The 20,555-nt window shown below is 33.0% G+C and overlaps 1 protein-coding gene across 10 annotated transcripts in view; it reads left to right on the forward strand.

The window, feature by feature from the left end:
* LOC123552248 (uncharacterized) overlaps positions 1 to 20,555 on the forward strand; it is a 99,285-nt gene that overhangs the window by 69,593 nt on the left and 9,137 nt on the right. The window contains exon 1 of one of the 10 annotated variants that reach the window (XM_045341750.2): positions 6,534 to 6,668. The exons of 7 other annotated variants lie outside the window; for them this stretch is intronic. The gene's annotated coding sequence lies outside the window, so the exon portion shown is untranslated. 2 more of the 10 variants (XM_045341754.2, XM_045341748.2) reach the window with 2 other exon arrangements.

Here is a 20,555-nt window from a genome sequence, read left to right on the forward strand (position 1 = left end):
ATTTGTTGTCAATGTGTCACGGAAAAATATTATAAATCACGTTTTTGCATATGTAAAATGATTACATTATTTTCGTTTGCCATGCATATCCTAAAATTCGACATCACTTACTATTAATCTGTCAATAGAAGATTATTTTATAACATTGTTTGCAGTGTCAGAGATATTAACCGATTGCTGCTTCTACTTGTTTTCAGTGTGTTATTGTTGTTTGATCTAAAGCAACTCATTCTTACCATTTCCTTAATATCATGTTGATTTGTTGTTGTAATTGTACAAATCTGTAATGTACTCTTGGGAATAAATATGTTAAAACTAAAGCAACTCGTGCACACAAGCATGTATTTCCGATGATATTGTTCACGCTTAAATGTTTTCTTTTTAGCTCACCTGAGCAGTGCTCAGGTGAGTTTTTCTGATCACACGATGTCCGGCGTCCGGCGTCTGTATGTCGTCTGTCGTCTGTCCGTCAACATTTAACTTGTGTATGCGATAAAGGCTGTATTTTTCTACTGATCTTCATGAAATTTCGTCAGAATGATTACCTTGATGAAATCTAGGCCGAGTTTGAAAATGGGTCATCTGGGGTTAAAAACTAGGTCACTAGGTCAAATCAAATAAAACCCTTGTGTATGCGATAGAGGCTGTATTTTTCAACTAATTTTCATGAGTTTTGGTCAGAATGATTACCTTGATGAAATCTAGGCCGAGTTAGAAAATGGATCATCTGGGTCAAAAACTAGGTCACTAGGTCGAATCAAAGGAAAAAACTTGTGTATGCGATAGAGGCTGTATTTTTCAATTAATCTTCATGAATTTTAGTCAGAATGATTACCTTGATGAAATCTAGGCTGAGTTCGAAAATGGGTCATCTGGGTCAAAAACTAGGTCACTAGGTCAAATCAAAGAAAAACTTTGTGTATGCGATAGAGGCAGTATTTTTCAATTAGTCTTCATGAATTTTGGTCAGAATGATTGCCTTGATGAAATCTAGGTCAAGTTCGAATATGGGTCATCTGGGGTCAAAAAGTAGGTCATTAGGTCAAATCAAAGAAAAACTTTGTGTACTGATTTACTCCAGCCTGTGTGTGTGTGTGTGTGTGTGTGTGTGTGTGTCTGTGTGTCTGCCACAAAGCGTGTCCGCACTCTAAGTCGAACATTTCTCATCCGATCTTCACCAAACTTCAATAAAATGTGTCTGCCAATAAGTGCTCGGCCAAGTTCGATAACTAGCCAAATCGGCCTAGGCACTTTGGAATTATGGCCCTTGAATTACAAAAAATGGATTCATTCATCTAGACCATCCAGAGAAACTAGCCATTTTTCGTTGGGCAGCACTGTCACAAAGCTTGTCCGCACTCTAAGTCGAATATTTCACATCGATCTTCACCAAACTTCAACAAAATGTGTCTTCCAATAAGTGCTCGGCCAGGTTTGATAACTAGCCAAATCGACATAGGCTCTTCGGAATTACGGCCCTTGAATTACCAAAAATGGATCCATTCATCTAGACCATCCAGAGAAACTAGTCATTTTTCGTTGGGCAGCACTGTCACAAAGCTTGTCCGCACTCTACGTCGAAAATTTCTCATCAGATCTTCACCAAACTTGACCAAATTGTGTTTGACCATAACACCTCGGCCAAGTTCGATAACTAGCAAAATCCGCTTAGGCACTTTTGAATTATGGCCCTTGAATTACTGATTGGATCCGATCCTCGGGCGGGGCGTATGTTCTCCGTGACTATTTGATAAACGACATTGTGTCTGAAATCATTAGTCCTCCACCTCTGATTCATGTGGGGAAGTTGGCAGTTACTTGCGGAGAACAGGTTTGTACTGGTACAGAATCCAGGAACACTGGTTAGGTTAACTGCCCGCCGTTACATGACTGAAATACTGTTGAAAAACGGCGTTAAACCCAAAACAAACAAAAATTACTGATTGGATCCATTCTTCTAGATCATCCAGAGAAACTAGTCATTTTTCATTGGGCAGTTGTGGGAGACATGCGCTTTTCTCAAAAGTATCTTTAGTTTTCAATTGATCTTCATGAAATTTGGTCAGAATGATTGCCTTGATGAAATCTAGGTTAAATTCGAATACGGGTCATCTGGGCTCAAAAAGTAGGTCACTAGGTCAAATCAAAGGAAAACCTTGTGTATGCAACAGAGGCTGTTTTTTTTTCATTTCATCTTCTTGAAAGTAAGTCAGAATGATTGCCTTGATGAAATCTAAGTAGAATTTGAATATGGGTCATCTGTAGTCAAAAAGTAGGTCACTAGTTTAAATCAAAGAACAACCTCGTGTATGTGATAGAGGCTGTATTTTTCAACTGATCTTCATGAAATTTGGTCAGAATGATAGCCTTGATAAAATCTAGGTTAAGTTCGAATATGGGTCATCTGGGTTCAAAAACTAAGTCGCTAGGTCAAATCAAAGAAAAACCTTGTGTATGCGATTGAGGCTGTATTTTTCAATTGATCTTTATGAAATTTGGCCAGAATAATAGTCTTGATGAAATCTAGGTAAAGTTCGAATATGGGGCACCTGGGGTCAAAAACTAGGTCACTAGGTCAAATCAAAGAAAATACTTGTTTTTGCTCCAATTTTAATGATAATTGGTCAGAATATTTTTTTCCCATGAAATCACTAGGTCAAACATGTTTACACTGTAATGGTGTGTTTCTCAGTTGAGCGACCTAGGGCCATCTTGGCCCTCTTGTTTTCTATGTACGCTTATCTATATATATTTAATCAAAGCAATTGCACACAGAACTGAAAATATTTACTGGTTACAGAATTTGTTTTTTTTTTACGTTGACCTTCCATATGTAAATCAATTTATTTTAAATCCCATATTGTATTAGCTTGGAAAGTTATATATAGTGAAACATCGTCTGGCTCTTTGGGCGTCATTTCGTGTCGTCTTGTGTAAATAATTGTGTTATTGCAAGTGAAGAAAATTATTCTTGTAAACGATATAGAGTATTGAGAAGAAAAAGAAATATGAACTTACGTCTAAATGTAAGAATATTAGCAATAATGATTATGCGATGCTTTGAATGCCAGTAAGAAATAGAAATAGGTAAACACTTACAAAGTATGGACAATCTGCTGTCTACAACAGAAGTTATAACGATACTTAAAAAAGAAGATCTTCGCTTCCGTGGTAGAGTGGTTAACGACAGTGACTTTGAATACTTGTGTTTCACTGTTGTGTGTTCGAAACCTCGCATGGAGTGTAGTATTCTGTCATGAGAGAAAGCCATCTAGCTTGTTTACTAAAGGTCAGCGATTCTAACCACGTGCTCGCCCTTTTCTGAAGTTAAATAATTTCTCAGACTCCCTTTGCGAACAATTTTAATAATTTATTATTTTGAATACAGTATAAAAACAATTGACAAATACACAAGCAATAGACAAATATAACAGCAATAGATAAATCTAAAAGCAATAGACAAATATAAAAACAATAGACAAATATAAAAGCAATAGACAGCTATAAAAGCAATAGACAAATATCAAAGCAAGAGACAAATATAAATGCTTAAGACAAATATTTACCTACCAATTAACACTTTATAAGATTACGGATTTTTTTTTTGTTTTAATAGGGGATGCACCGTTAACAAAATTAAAATCGGTGTTCATTCAATTATTTCAGTTTTCATAGATAGCTTCTTTTTGTAGTCTTTGAGATGCAGTCATATCATATCAAGCAACAGAACGCAGTGTAAACTGTTTTTGCTATATAACATGCTTGTTTGTATGAAGCATCTGCTGCCATTGGTATGTCAGGTATACACGGATAACATCATTATTCTGTGCAATATTCAGTATCTCCATGTATATCTGATATTAAAGTGTTAGGGACTGATATCAGATGTATGTATGAAAATATATTCATTGCTTAAAGACATGTTATATCACAAATGTTCATATCACAGCTGAAGAAATCGATACAAAGAATATAAAGTCAACAAGTACATTGTTGTTTTTTTGATAAAGCGCTGTTGTTCATGGCACACAGACAAAACCAGATACGTGCAAAGATAAGATAGATACGCTTTAAAATACAAACAGTAGTTTTGTTTTCATAGCCTCATAGACAATATCAATATGTCACGTGCAATTCGCATGGTCAGGTCATCCTACTCACACTTAACATGTTTCCCTCTTGCCCCTTTTAGATATTAATATGTAAGGTCTTTTCAAGAATTCAAGTTTTTCTGCCTTTTTAACAGCGTCAACAATTACCGGTAAATTTCTTTTTCTTTTCTTTCACAAGTTTACTGGTATTTACGTTTGTGTCTGTTTAAATCCTTTCACTAAAGACCGACTTCCGGCCTTTTATATATCTTAAGTCAGAAATGCATTTAGTTTGAATGCTACAAAATAGGGTTTTTAATACAGATTACATCTCTGTGCATTTATTATGAAACTATTGCAGTTCAAACTAAACTGTACAAGCCTTTGCAAATATCGTAAAATGAACTTCTCAAAATTTTTAGTAAGCGACCAATATCTTCACCAACAATTTACTAGTCAAGTACTTGTCTTACCGTATGTCCCTGTTGCGTACAATTTGATACATGTAATACTTTCAAAAAGTTGTCCCCGCTTTGTATGCCATTTGTAACGAAATAAAAATAAACAATTTTCAAAATTGTCGAAAACGATCTTAAACCTAAATATGTTGAATTTCAGCATTTGGACATTATTGCAAAATCATCGAAACGAAGAGATGTAACAGTTTTTGTTTGTTTGTTGTTTTAAATGTTGAGTTTTTGAATCCGTTGAACTGTTCGGAAGCGTGCCCTTTCTTGCAGTCTTTTTTTCCGAAATTCAAGGCATATATCAGTAAAATTACAATCATTTGTAAAATAATGTACATGTATTATATGTTTTTTTTTTTTTTTTGATTTGCGATATTTTTTTATAAACATACGAACCGAATCATTAAAAAACTTTATGTCCAATGATTTTCCCTGTTGTTTTTATTTATTTTTATTATCATTTTACGATTTGTATGGAAAGACTTGTACATTTAAAAAATAGATCATGTGATTCTTACTAAAAGATAAAACAAAGATATCACTTGTAACATTGTTACGTATGTTCTTAGGGGAAGTAATTTATTGTAAAATATGCACAATTACGAATCTTCATATCATTCAAACAAGTAATTTCGTCAGCCTGTCAGTGGTAGTATTAAACATTCATAAGCGTTAGATTGTCTCATTTTCTTTGCTGATTTATTTATTTCCTTATTATCTTTTACAGAATTCGATATGCATATACAGATATGCAATGTCGAGAAATATCCGTCCTAGTTATCTATTAGTTTTATCCAAAGTTACCAATTCTCCATTTCATTTTAAAAAGTGAATGTCAAGTTGTGGCTTTTTCTAAGGCTTGCCATATAACTGCCCTCAAAATATATATTAGTTCTTTTAACACTTTTTACATATATCTATGATTTTTGAAAAAAAATGTCTTTGAAATGGGACTGAAATTTAAAATCTGTTTTGATAAAACACTACAGAATTCATTTCTCAGAGTACCAAAATGTACCTTTCCTATTGGTATAAATGATATCAAATAAAGTACTTTTTTAGAGAAACAAGAATGACAACTCCGTCTCAGACTGGCTAAGTAATCCTTTAACCATGTTCTGATACTGCATCTATAAAATAGATGGTAGTGAAGGAGAAATTTTCAAAAATACATGTAAAGTCAATTCTAGAATGTGTTACAACTATGACAAATGTGATGTATTCAAAAGCGTTTTGCAGAGGCAGATGTTTCCATGAGCTGAGAACAAAACGACGTACAGTAGTTATAACATAAATTGTTGCTTTAAATCATACAATCATATCTACTCAATCACAGATTTGATTAAATTACACTTTATTTTTGTTTCTTTAGTTTTATGCCTACACAGTGAAATAATGTAACTGACATTAAGTTCTTTTTCCGGATTTTTCGACAGGTATGAAATCAGGATTGATGTAACTCGTCCATAATTAGGACGAAAGCATATCTTGATGAAAAACAACAAAGAAATAGATGGCTTGTTTAGTTTCACAGTGAAACATCTAAATACGATCATATCATGATTTAATATATTGAATAATATATCAGTTCAAATTACCACTTCGCACTTCACAATAATAATGTGAATACAAACCGTTATATGACAGTCTGCACGCGTACAACACAGTTTAAACAAATTTCAAGGACATATTTACGATTTAGTGTATTTCAGTTTCGTTTGGATTTGCTCATTATTAATTCATTCAACATCCATAACGTGAAGTTTTAAAACTTTAGACGTCATTTAAGGCATTAAATGAAATGTTATATCTATATCCATAATATATATAACATGTTCAAAGATACAGTACACATATATATTACAACAAAGACCGGAAAATGGTGATCTATTTTTGCTATATAACATGCTTGTATTATTGTATATAACATCTGCCGCTGCTGGTATGCTAGGTATGTAAGGATTACATCGATATTGTATAGAAAATATTCACTTACTTACAGGATATCTTACAGGATATCTTACAGGATATGGTGTCGCCGTGTACATATGTGTTTTGATTTAATACATATGGACATATTATCTGGAAAGAAATGGGTATGTTTTTCATGGTGAGTGTTGAGTGTTTTTATCTTGTTTTGTTTCACACAGTGATCAAAATGATGTAAAATTTATTTTTTTATACATTTATACGTTTCTAGCAGTACACCAAATAAATTGTTGCATGCACAATACTGTATACTGGGAATGAAATAGTTCACACCTAATACTAGCTAAACAGTGTAAATGTTAGACTACCAACTAGACTGGTAATAAAGGTAGTTCTGCATTTATTTTTCCTTTTTTGTCTTATTCAATTTCATAGAGTTTAAAGCCAGTCTATTCTTAAGGTTTTAACAGGAGAACGAAGTAAAGATATGATATTGGACATAGCATATAGACTGGCTCAGTTCACTAAATTGAATCATATAAATGTAAAAGATATTTCATAGTCTAGGAGCTAGTCTATACCAGTGTGTACTGATGCAAGTAAGTTGAACGTAGCTCTACATACACCGTTATTTCTTATGTAGCCAAGATAAATACATTTTTTGAGGATTTTGAACATTTGAAATAAGTATGTAAAATAGAGATTGGCAATTGATATTTAAAAGGAAGTTGTATATCTCTGTTTGCAGCTTGTTTTTGCATCATCAATGATAACGTTCTGAGACAGGCAATTTGTCACCTTGTAAGAATTTTTATGCAGTTTCTGGCCAGTCTCCAAAACAAGGCAAATACATAAATGTCATAGTGCTACTTTTCCGCTGGATTTCCTTTTCTTGTGAGTTCAGATAGGCAATTACTTTGACCCATTTCTGCTTCGCCTTCTTCTTTTTTTCTGTTCCCAATAAAATAGCCTTTATTTCTAGGAAGATTTTTATAAAGCTTGCATCAGTTTAATATTAACCTAATCAAGATTACCTGCAGAGCGCACAATCCAGGTCACTCGGTCTAAGGTCAAGGTCACAATTGGAGGTCAAAGGTCATGATCACAACATTCAACTTTCCAATTGTATCAAAACAGTTTCTTTGGTATTAATCACCTTAAGTCATAGCTCTTATGATTTTTTGTTTGTTTGTTTGTTTTGTTGGGTGTAACGTCAGCGACACAATTATAGGTCATATGGCGATTTTCCAGCTTTGATGGTAGAGGAAGACCCCAGGTGCCCCTCCATGCATTATTTCATCGCGAGCGGGCATATGGGTAGAACCACCGACCTTCCGTAAGCCAGCTGGATGGCTTCCTCACATGAAGAATTCAACGCCCCGAGTGAGGCTCGAACCTATATCGATGAGGGGCAAGTGATATGAAGTCAGCGGCCTTAATCACTCGGCCACAGAGTGTGTCTACTCAAATGACAAAACGGATTGAAGAACACTCAATATCACGAATAAATAAATCAGCTTACTAGTCACTTTTGCAATGAAATTAAGGTTACGCATTCATTTGTGGTGTTGCGACTGTCTTCCAAAAGTGATCAGACTGCTGTTTTGACTAGCGTTTTAAAAATAATGTTATGCGTACATAAATTCGGAACGTCATATTCTGCGTTTATGATATTTTAGCCTTTATGACAGGTTCTGTCTGTTGATACCGGGAGATTTTTTGTACGCTAACACTGTCTATGAAAATTGGCTATCGTTCCTTCTGGTGTAAGGATGTACAAGAATATAACATTTAATGGATGCAGAAGTATTACGGAAAATATCTCGTTAATTTCGATGCATATTACTCGTTTATCATCTATTCATTTTAGCTTGTCAAACTTGAACCGTCGTCAACAGTATTTTCTGTTACTTACAATTTTTCAGTTCTTTTAACCGAGATAACAATAACTATTTTAGGACGTTTGTTATTACAGTAAAACATTTAGAAATTCGTCCGGAGAAGGGTGGGACGAGACTCTGAGAGGTTTTCTAATGGTCGTACCCTAAAGTTTTGCCGCTTTTCGTACATTGCATTACTTAATAACTCGGATGTTCATATAATCTGATCGTGAAGTTTTTATTTTCTTTATTTGTTGATTCAGTAATAAGAATAAGAATATAAATTATATTGTTGCATGTGTAACAGAATTGTCAAATTCATTTCCTTATTTCTGACAGTAATTAGAAAGCCACGACAATCCATCAGTATAAAGATGAATTTGAAGACACCTCAATATACAGCAGCTGTGCAGCATTTTATCTTGCTATTGGTGCAACTGTAGAATTTTGTATGTAAATGAAGCGCTATTTTAGGCGAAGATAAAACATATCTTATTATGCCTTATCGCAAGTATTGGAATTTCAATCGACATAATATCTGTAAAATAAATGTTTGTATATTTCATACACGTATTTCTGGTGAGAATGTCATTTGATGAAATAAGAGAGATATCTGCAGATTGTGTAAGTTCGGCTACATTACAGTATGCAATATTTAATATGTAGGCACAAATGTAGAAGCTATTGATGAACATTAGTTTGTTTGAATTCAAATAAAATTGGTAATAAAATAATGGTCATCACAAATAATTGACATTGGTCAAAACACATTTCGTTGCTCTGTCTGTTTTCAATATCATTTACTGTAGGCTTTGTATTTCCCTTTGTGTATATGTTGCTATTCTTGATATCATTCATGTACCGATCAAAAATGAATAAATACGTGGTAAATCGTTTTGTGTACCTCACAATTTAGAGTAACAACTAGACGGATAATAAAGATATTTTTACATTGTTTTAATTCCATGTAACAAAGATACATCTCAGTCTAGGAGCTTATACTCGCAAATGTATCAAGTAGCTTCAATACGATGTAATTATGACGTTCAATTTTGATTGCAGTTTCTTGTTATTTTATTAGACCTTCTACCAGCTCTGTTTTTGGTATGCCAGGATAAAACGGTTGTCAGATTTCAGTGATCAGACATTTTTGCATTTGAATTACTTCAGGTGTACTTTAATGTTGTGGGCGTTATATTTCCTGTCTGATTCGCTTGGCATGATAAACATACAACAGTACAACATTTCCTATAAATTTTGGCAAACAATCATCCGTGTTTTCTTTTTTCTGTTTGTTCTCAATGATTTAAGAGTAGATCGAATACAGTTATTGCTTTAGTAATATATCTTTAACAATTACTTGTTAACAACTGATTTTTTTTTCTTAATACCTTTTTGGTAAAGTATCCAGTAAATATGCTTTTTAAGAAATACCTTGATGGTTTGTGTTATTATCCAGCATATATGTTTAGTTTAAATAAAGCTTGTTATGGACGTCTTTATAGCTTGTACTACACTTTTATGCAAGGAGAAACGACGTAAATGGTGTTCTTGCATTATATGAATTGTAAAAATCCCAGTTGATACCGAAGACACGTTTTATACTATGGAGCACCATGTTTTATAATAATCATTCGCCAACAGACACCCAACTGTGTGATATTAATCGCAAATTAATATTCTTAATTGTTTTACTGGTAAGTTACCGCGTTACACAAAACATGACATTGATTAATTCGTAATTTGTGGCTGTAAATTAAGGTGTGCTGTTACGGTCATCGCCACATACTGTGGACTCAAAACAACGAAAGAACTATTCTGTGATGTTGAAATTGCCATGGAGAAAAGTCGAAACCGCAAAACTTAGTTGGTAAAAAGTCGAAACAACGAAACCTCGGTGTAAAGTCGAAAGTGCGAAATTAGTTCGACTTTCCACCGTCGTAGTTTCGTTGTTTCGAATTTTCTACATCATAGTTTCGTTGTTTCGAATTTTCTACATCATAGTTTCGTCATCGCGTTTTAGTTATTTTATTTTTTTCCAACATCGTAGTATCATGTTTTCGTGGTTTAAAGCTCACATTATGCGGCGATGACCCCAACGGGTCACCGTAGTTAACTGTAGTGAAGATGTAAAATTCTTCATTGTCTGTCATTTGAAATAGATGTATAGTCGACAGACTACGGCAATAAATAAACCAATCCAAATTCAACAATTTTGTGTACATTCATTTGTTGTTGACATTGCAACATACGGAACGTACATTTAAATATGTATATTACACTGACTTGTTGCTGTAAATGTCAGTGTTGATTTTAAATGGCGATATCCAAGAAAACTAGTTGATGAAGGTAATACTAAAATTCCTAAATAAGTGCTAGCACTTCTAAGATCTCTAAGCTGATACGTTTGAATTCAAGTTTTACGAACCTTCAAGAAAGTTTTCAATAGTGTTTGTACATTCCAGAATTACTTCACTTTGCAAGTGTTTAGCATTTGTTTAATATTCTACTTTTATTCTGTGTGTGAAGATAAATCATACCTGTTTTATGTAACATCTGTTCAGTCGGTATGCTAGGTATGTTAAGATCACATCAGTATTGTGTATAAATGTTTACACTGTTTACTGTCTAGATTGTCGTGCGGCAGAAGCATCATCGGCGTTCAATAGTCATTATAAACAAATATAGGAGTATTCTGTTTACTTGTGCAGATTACCCTTTCGTTAAAGTCACTATAACGAAACACGCAAATGTCTCGATATATAATATAAGAAAGTAATTCAGCATAACAGTTTAGTAGGTAAATGTTATTTGGTCATAGTTTTAGTGTACGTCTATGACATACGATACCTTCAGTACAGCAATAAAAGAATAACAAACAATTAACTTTGAACATATGTATGTTGTCAATTTAATAACAAAACAAACGTGATGCGAATCGGCAACATGATAGTTTTGTTACAACTTGATAGCTGATAATCATAACATTATTCTGTATTAACTTATATTTATGGAGACGAAACAAAATGTTCAGACAATAAATGACGTTTGATGATAAGGCAGGATGAAAGACATGGTAATTTTGATTTTCCATTTATGGGAATGGGAATGATAACTAAAATGAGATTTTCCTAAACAAGACAATAAATATGAAGGCAGTGTGCTAATGATACTTAATAAAACGAAACACCAAAAGCGATTCTGAAATAAATATAAAGATGTGTGCTATTTTGAATACTATTTTAAGAAAAAAAAATGAATGCTTCAAATTGGTTTGGTTATATGTTCAAAAATGAACACAAAAAACAACAACAATAGAATCCTTATAGTTCTATGTAAACATGTTTCTGCAGGGATATTTCTTTTTATAATATGCATCAAATACTTTGAAAGCAGCTTTTTGTCAAATTTTGAATCGAGATTGGAAATGATCTAAATAAAAAAGAAATTAATGGTTTTTCGAATATTATTGATATCGGTTTTGGCATTGACGTAACGCTGAAACATGCGCATGAAAACAAAAATGATAGAAAAGTTCATCGATTTGTGAACAACTTGGCTAAACCAATCAAATTGCTTGAAATAATGGATATTGGAATTATAGTATTATTAACAAAAGATAACGTTTTACATAATATATTTAACAGAAAAGTATCCTACTATTAATCTGTAACTCGTTTTAAGGATTTTAACCAATACAATTGCCTCTTGCATTTTAAAGGTCCAATACTAAGGAAAGTGAACATTTTAATTTCTTTTAAAAAGCACAGAAACTATTTCATTTTATTGGAAAATGAAAGTTGGTATGTAGAAATTCGAAATAAATCGCAGTATATGTACAATTATTTTTCTATGAAGTATGAAGAAAGTTAAAAAGACCTGGGGGTCATTCTGTCGATTCATTGAAATTTCAACATAATACACATACATTTCTTTGAGTACCAAAGACCTTCTGTAAATTTTGACCTGCCAATCTTCATTATTTAGTGTCTTGCAGAAGTCTATGCACTGGCTATGAAAAAAATTGCCAACTCACTTTCCCTTAGTAATGGACCTTTAATGCATTATTCTTGCCATGAACCAAGATTCTGTATTCCATCACTTCCATTTTTCTTACTGTTTAAATGTATTACCTCACTGACAGATTTAGGGCTGTTAATTAGGACAATTGCCTCTTGTGTTTCTAGGTCTATGTTTTATGCATTATCTTCGCCCACCAACCAGGTATTCTACATGTGTTACACTTCGATTTCTAAGTACATACAATAAACGTTATTTGTGAAATATGAAAATAATGATTGAAAACATCTGTTGAAATGATTCAGGCAAGAGAATATGTTAGAATTATCAGGCAGTAAATTATGCCAATGTTTTGAATTTCCATGAAGTGCAGTTTGATCGTTTTAAGATCATTATGCATACAACAAGACGCACTTGTTAGATCAGCACAACGCTGTATAAAAACCGACTATAGTAATGAACATATCAATTTGTATTATGATTGTCTATTTCTGTGATTCTTTGGTACATTCCAACTTCATTATAAGGGAGAGAGTTTCATAGTGAACATGTGTGTTTATTTTCACACCTTTTGCACATGCGTAAAAGCTTCACTCACTAGTTCTATTATTTGACAGTACTGATTTGTCCAATACGGGAACATTTTTGATTGTTCAGTTTGTGAGATATAATTCTCTCAATTTACACTTCCTAGATAATTTATTCAGATAGAGATTATTTTTAATGTAATTTCATCACCATAATATCGCTTGTTAGCATTAGTGCAAAGTTAGTTTTGACATCAGATATGATTAATTTGGCGTACCAGTAACATAGACTAAGTAAAGTTACTTAAATATAGCTCGTCGTTATTTTTATAAGTATGTACGAGCTTTTAAGTCTATCAGACTCTTTCCCGACAGAAAATTTATATTCACTCGGAAAGTGGAAACGCAAGAAGAACTGGCATTTACTTTCCAGAGCTATCAGTTCAAGTACAGTCTAAGCATAAGAAGTGCGAACGCAGTGGCCTATATTTCACCTGGCATTCGGACAAGTTTCTAAGAGTTATTCTTAATGTATAACAAAAGAGAATTTTCTGTGAATTTCCATGATGATTTTACGATTAAAATGTTTTGTTGTCGGTGAATTTATTATACTAAACAGTTGAATTAACTATTACAATAGCTTATGCGATTTATATTATCTGTGGTTTGTAAATCCAACTCGAATACCCTTATCCTCTTTCAGTTTCTTGATAACACGCAATATCGGTATAGCTGAAGACTGTAATATCTGAGGGTTGATAAAATTCAACTTCCACTTCTTTATTTATTGAAGGTTACAGTATCAAAATATAAGGTTGTCCTACAAAATAGTTACAACAGAAAGAAGTATCATCAAATAAATCGAACGAAAAAAAAACTGAAACCAAACATAAATAGTATAAGTAAGTTAGATACAAAATACGTTGATTCTGATTTATATTGTTGCAGATGTTTATGATAAAAAACTGGCTATTGTTATGGAAAATTTGGGCCGAGGAAAGATTATCTCGATTGGAAAAGGGAAAAAGTGTTGATTAAACTGGAAATTAATTCATAAAAATATAGTAAAAATTCAACACCCATACTTTTTAAACTTTTCAAACATAAGAAACAAATAAAATGTTACTGGCTTATCTTTAGTTCATGTATGTCTCCTCCCAACACGAGCATTCGTGCGTATCATACTTCGTAAATGATTATGTTGTTGCAAAATAAAACATTACTGGCAGGTGTAAACGATGTGTTTATTTCTAGAATCCTTTCGTCTACATTATTTCGATTTTTAAATTGAAAGCGTTCTTTCACCTATTGCTTTATGAGTAAAACAGGAGCACGCCATAACGCTGATAACATATATGAGTGAATATACAGAAATACTACACTAAAAATCGTAATCTGTTTTTGTTATATATAACATGCTTGTATTATCATAGGTAGCATCTGTTGTTACTGATATGCTTGGTATGTACAAATTACATCAGTATTATATAGAAAGTGTTCAGTCATTTACAAGATACAGGATAATGCGTAGCGTGTTCATTGTTGCCGTGCAAATTTGTTGATATGGTGTTTGGATTAACTTGAAAGGACTTTCGATTTTTATTTGTACTAGTCGTCCGTGGTGAGTTCTGAATTGAGAAGTTTAGATTTACTTATAATTTAGGAAAAATTAGAAACGATATTAATAGTGGTAACACGCGTATCTTTCTAAAATTGATCTGTCTATCTTTATTGTTAAGTAACTGGTTAACTGGCATGATATTTCCTACGTGATATGTGGTTAAGAAAGTATTGACTTAAATTAACTTTTACATATGCTTTATGAGTAAACTGGAGCACGTCGTAACATTAATAGCATATACAAGTGAACATTCAGATATACTGCATTCTATTAGTTTTACAGACTGAAATTAAATATTTATTTGGTGTGTATCATACATGCTAAAGTTCTGGCGATAGTGGTGTTTGTTAAGTATGATGAATTATAATAAACTTAAAAGTCCCTGTCAATACCTTTTTTCATTTATTCTTAAAATAACAATTTCTACATATTGTTTAAAGCTTTTAGCAACGATATGTTGGATTGATATTTTTCAACAATTATTTGTAATTACGACTTAACTGTCTCATAAAAATATTATTTCGACTTTTATAGCCGATGATTAATGACTTTCTTGTTATCAACAGAGATATATACAATATAATTCCTCAGGTAACTCAGAATTATTCTCATTATATCATTCTTTGATGAAAGGGAAGGCTCAAAGTTTACAATAATTGAGATTGACAATGTCAAACTCCTAAACAAGACTTGTGGAACAGTTCTAAACTAGAAAGGGAATACATAGTGCTATTTTCAAGTTTTAGTTTTATGTTCCAGTAGAGATATGAATCTACAGTCAGGTTCAAGGTTATATTAACATTGTAATATGCAGGACATATTTCAAACATTTTTCAACCAGACTTTTGCAAAGTAATGTTTTTTTAAGTAAGGGGTATCGTGATTATATTGCTTAAGGTAGGCCTTGATACTTCAGATCATTATAACTTTATACTTACTAATCCTACCTGTTAGGTATTACAATACCCGATCATATATTTCACATTTTGTATCCAGTAAAATTGAAGTATATTCAATATCAAATACTGACTTATACAACAGATACTTTACTTAATTAGCGAAATATCATGTTATTGTTTTTCAGTAAGTAACCTGACAGATTATCTAAAACAGTGACACTAAGGAAAATCTCACATAGACGAATATGTCCAAATAATATTTGTTGCGAAAAAAATAGCAAATTGTATCTAAACCTGATTTTTGCGGACACAGATACAAAAAATATCAAAATTTCATTTGTTGATATAAACAAAACCTTCATAAAATTCAGCTTTCCAAAATAGTTTTTGGTCATTTGAAGGACTTAGATATCAATTTCTAGACTATACTCAATGTGTTTCTGTGTTAGGAAATTTAAAGTTCTATGTGTGTTTAAGGTTTAAAAAAATCTCAGTTTACACCTATCTGTACCTACAATATAATTTTAATGTATATCCTATATATTTAAGAAGGAAGAACGTAGATACGCTGTCATATTTTTACCAGCTTGGTATGTAAAGGTAAAAAAGTTGTCAGATTACTGAAAGGTGTTTCTTTCACTTTTGAAATAATTTAGGTATTCTGTAATGTTGTACGCGTTGAATTTTCTGTTTGATTCATTTGGCATGGTAAGCATACAAGAAGAAACATTTCCTCTGAATTTTGGCAATATGTCATGTTTGAACAATGTTTCATATCTTGTCTGTTTTAATAGTATATTAGATAGAGTTCTTTAACCATTAATTGTTAATGACAGAGTATTTCTTAGCTTCATTCTTTCCGGATTATATATTAGTACTTAGTATGTTAAATCTTGAATAAGATTTGGGACAAAATCTGTATATTCTTGCTAATAATTTAAGTAAGGAAATTTTGTTCTATATAATCATAACTGGGTATTAAAAGTTTACCATCATTCAATATCACAATTTATCAGCAGATTGATTATAATATATATTTTAAGCGGTGAGAATACATTTCTACACGTATGTATAATCTTAATACCATGTCATTGTTGCAACAAGTAGTTGGTTTTGTTTCAAGGCATTTATGACCATGAAATTCCAGTTATCTATTACCTTGTTTCCCTCAAACTGCTTTGTGCTCCTGCTTAAGCATAATTATTCAGTGATTACCTGTTAAGTATTATTACTCTTGATGTACGCCAGAAAACGCTTAAAATGCCAAGAAAAGACATATTTCTATGGGTTTCTGTTGTAATCCCATAAGAGTTTAGTTTCAAATTACATACATGCACATTTAACTGAATCCAATAATCATCTTCAATTTAATGTTTATGGCTAATATAATTCAATTCTTCATGTTTTATTATAATTTAATAGATATGCATGTTATAAAGTGTGAATTAATTTCAGGCTAACTGCAGAATAATCAGGTTAAACGAACGTAGGGAGGTGTAGATTGATGACAGAAATTAAATTTTGCACTCCTGTGAACAGCTAGGGGCAAATTACGAATTAATTATTTACTTAATTTCTTTACAGTTGAAGCTTAACTGAACAATAACTAAGAATGTATCAAATGAAAATTGGTTGCTCAGGTGGATTATTATTTTATAAAATATTGCAGCAACACAAATGATTTCAGTTAATATCACAGTGTCGAGCAGGCGTTTTATGAATTATCCTTCATTGGCATATATAATGTATCAAAAGAATGTTTGAAATGATTAAGACAATAAAACTTAATATGTAATAAATAAAGTGAATTATGGCAACATTTTCAGTCTCGGTAAAGTGCAGTTTAAATAGTTTTCTAGAGCAGTATGCAGTTATGCATACAACAAGATGCAAACGACCATTTATCATGTTTATGCTTGTTAGATCAACACCAAACTGTATACCAACTCTGTTTACCGAACACAATAAGGCCTCCGTTTCTTCTTTACACACGAAACTATAAATCGACGTTAAAGCAGCTGTGCATTTTGTAATGATAGAAATTTCAGTCTCACATGTGTGTATCAATTCTCATAAAAACTTGAGAAGTAGCTCTGTGACGTACACATGGATAAGGGCTCTTTATCTTCTCTCCTGAATGCGTAAAAACTTTACCTAGTAGTCCGGTAATGATACTATTTACATGCTGAAAAAGTAGTTTTAGTTGGATATAATTCTCGCAATTTCCACTTCCGCTACTTATATAATCTATTCTGACAGTAGACGCATGGGGAGATTTAAAATGATTACTTTTAATGTAATTTTATAATCGCACTACACCTATGTTCGTCTAAAATTCAATGTTGTTAAGATTTTATACACCAGATCATATTACGGCCTCCTGTGAAAGTTCGTCGTTATTAAGTATTTTTGTCAATGTACTTTAAAAACTTTCATGCAGGTTTTATACATATTTCAACGACGCCGGTTTAGTAGAACAGCATCAATTTCCAGGCATTGTTAGAAGACACCGGGTCGCTGGTATTCTCTAATTATTACTAGCCTAAGTATGTTATTCAGCTGGCTTACGGAAGGTCGGTGGTTCTACCCTGGTGCCCGCTCGTGATGAAATAATGCACGGAGGGGCACCTGGGGTCTTCCTCCACTATCAAAGCTGGAAAGTCGCCATATGACCTATAATTGTGTCGGTGCGACGTTTAACCCAACAAAAAATGTTATTCAGCTTTTAAGAGTACCCATTCTTGTCCTAAGATGTATGAAGCAAAATAATTTCTAATGAAGATAAGCAAGAATTGTAATTTACTTTCTAAAGTATCTGTGAGCTTCAATCTCTCAGAACGAAATGACCTATATTTTGACCTTTTGGCTTTTGACATGTTTCCAGAAGCTGTTCCAAATGTTTAGCAATAACAGATATTCTGTGAACCATTTCCACGATGATTTTATGATTACAATGTTTTGATGTGGATGAAAACATATTACAATAAACAAGAGGGTTGCTGCTTTTGACGTGTAAAGTTAAATTAATACATAAATATATACAAGAACGTTCTTTGCACAGAAGATTGACTCACTCAGACAGCTCTACCTTCTCTTTCTAATGTCTGATTATCCAGCCTTAATCTGATTTTTTTTATCTTTTAAGCCGCTTCAACATATACATCTTAGCTGACATATATCTTTATTTGTATTACAGTAATATAGATTGAAAGCATCTTTTATGACACTTGAAGGGATTCACCTGGAGGGAATACCTTTTATTTTACACATGGCGAAGGTTTAGAAAAAAATAACCGGTTTTAACATTCGTGGTGATTTTGCTTCTTTATCTTTGTCTGCATATTAAGTTAATAGTAAATTAAGAAAAAGGAGAATTAAAATAATTAAAATAAAGCAATTTTCAGGCGATACTCTAACTTGCTGGCTAGGTTACCAAAGTAATTAGTAATTAGGATTGCACAGGCACATCATTATGCTATATGTTTTTTGTTTGTTTGTTATTAGCTCACCTGTCACAAAGTGACAAGGTGAGCTTTTGTGATCGCGCGGTGTCCGTCGTCCGTCGTCCGTCCGTGCGTCCGTAAACTTTTACTTGTGACCACTCTAGAGGTCACATTTTTCATGGGATCTTTATGAAAGTTGGTCAGAATGTTCATCTTGATGATATCTAGGTCAAGTTCGAAACTGGGTCACGTGCCGTCAAAAACTAGGTCAGTAGGTCTAAAAATAGAAAAACCTTGTGACCTCTCTAGAGGCCATATATTTCAAAAGATCTTCATGAAAATTGGTCAGAATGTTCACCTTGATGATATCTAGGTCAAGTTCGAAACTGGGTCACGTGGGGTCAAAAACTAGGTCAGTAGGTCTAAAAATAGAAAAACTTTGTGACCTCTCTAGAGGCCATATTTTTCATGAGATCTTCATGAATATTGGTCAGAATGTTTATCTTGATGATATCTAGGTCAAGTTCGAAACTGGGTCACGTAGGGTCAAAAACTAGGTCATTAGGTCTAAAAATAGAAAAACCTTGTGACCTCTTTAGAGACCATATTTCTCAATGGATCTTCATGAAAATTGGTCAGAATGTTCATCTTGAAGATATCTAGGTCAAGTTCGAAACTGGGTCACGTGGGGTTAAAAACTAGGTCAGTAGATCTAAAAATAGAAAAACCTTGTGACCTCTCTAGAGGCCATATTTTTCATGAGATCTTCATGAATATTGGTCAGAATGTTCACCTTGATGATATCTAGGTCAAGTTCGAAACTGGGTCATGTGGGGTCAAAAACTAGGTCAGTAGATCTTGAAATAGAAAAACCTTGTGACCACTCTAGAGGCCATATTTCTCAATGGATTTTCATGAAAATTGGTCAGAATGTTCACCTTGATGATATCTAGGTCAAGTTCGAAACTGGGTCACGTTCAGTCAAAAACTAGGTCAGTAGGTCTAAAAATAGGAAAACCTTGTGACCTCTCTAGAGGCGATTTTTTTCAATGGATCTTCATGAAAATTGGTCAGAATGTTTACCTTGAAGATATCTAGGTCAAGTTTGAAACTGGGTCACGTGGGGTTAAAAACTAGGTCAGTAGATCTAAAAATAGAAAAACCTTGTGACCTCTCTAGAGGCCATATTTTTCATGAGATCTTCATGAATATTGGTCAGAATGTTCATCTTGATGATATCTAAGTCAAATTCGAAACTGGGTCACGTGGGGTCAAAAACTAGGTCAGTAGGTCTAAAAATAGAAAAAACCTTGTGACCTCTCTAGAGGCCATATTTCTCAATGGATCTTCATGAAAATTGGTGAGAATGTTCAGCTTGATGATATCTAGGTCAGGTTCGTAACTGGGTCATGTGCGGTCAAAAACTTGGTCAGTAGGTCGAAAAATAGAAAAACCTTGTGACCTCTCTAGAGGCCATTTTTTTCACGAGATCTTCATGAAAATTGGTGAGAATGTTCACCTTGTTGATATCTAGGTCAAGTTTAAAAGTGGGTCACGTGCCTTCAAAAACTAGGTCATTAGGTCAAATAATAGAAAAACCTTGTGACCTCTCTAGAGGCCATATTTTTCAGTGGAAATTCATGAAAATTAGTAAGAATTTTTTATCTTGATGATATCT

Source organism: Mercenaria mercenaria, chromosome 4 (genome assembly GCF_021730395.1).
Source record: "Mercenaria mercenaria strain notata chromosome 4, MADL_Memer_1, whole genome shotgun sequence".
Taxonomy (NCBI): Eukaryota; Metazoa; Mollusca; class Bivalvia; order Venerida; family Veneridae; genus Mercenaria; species Mercenaria mercenaria.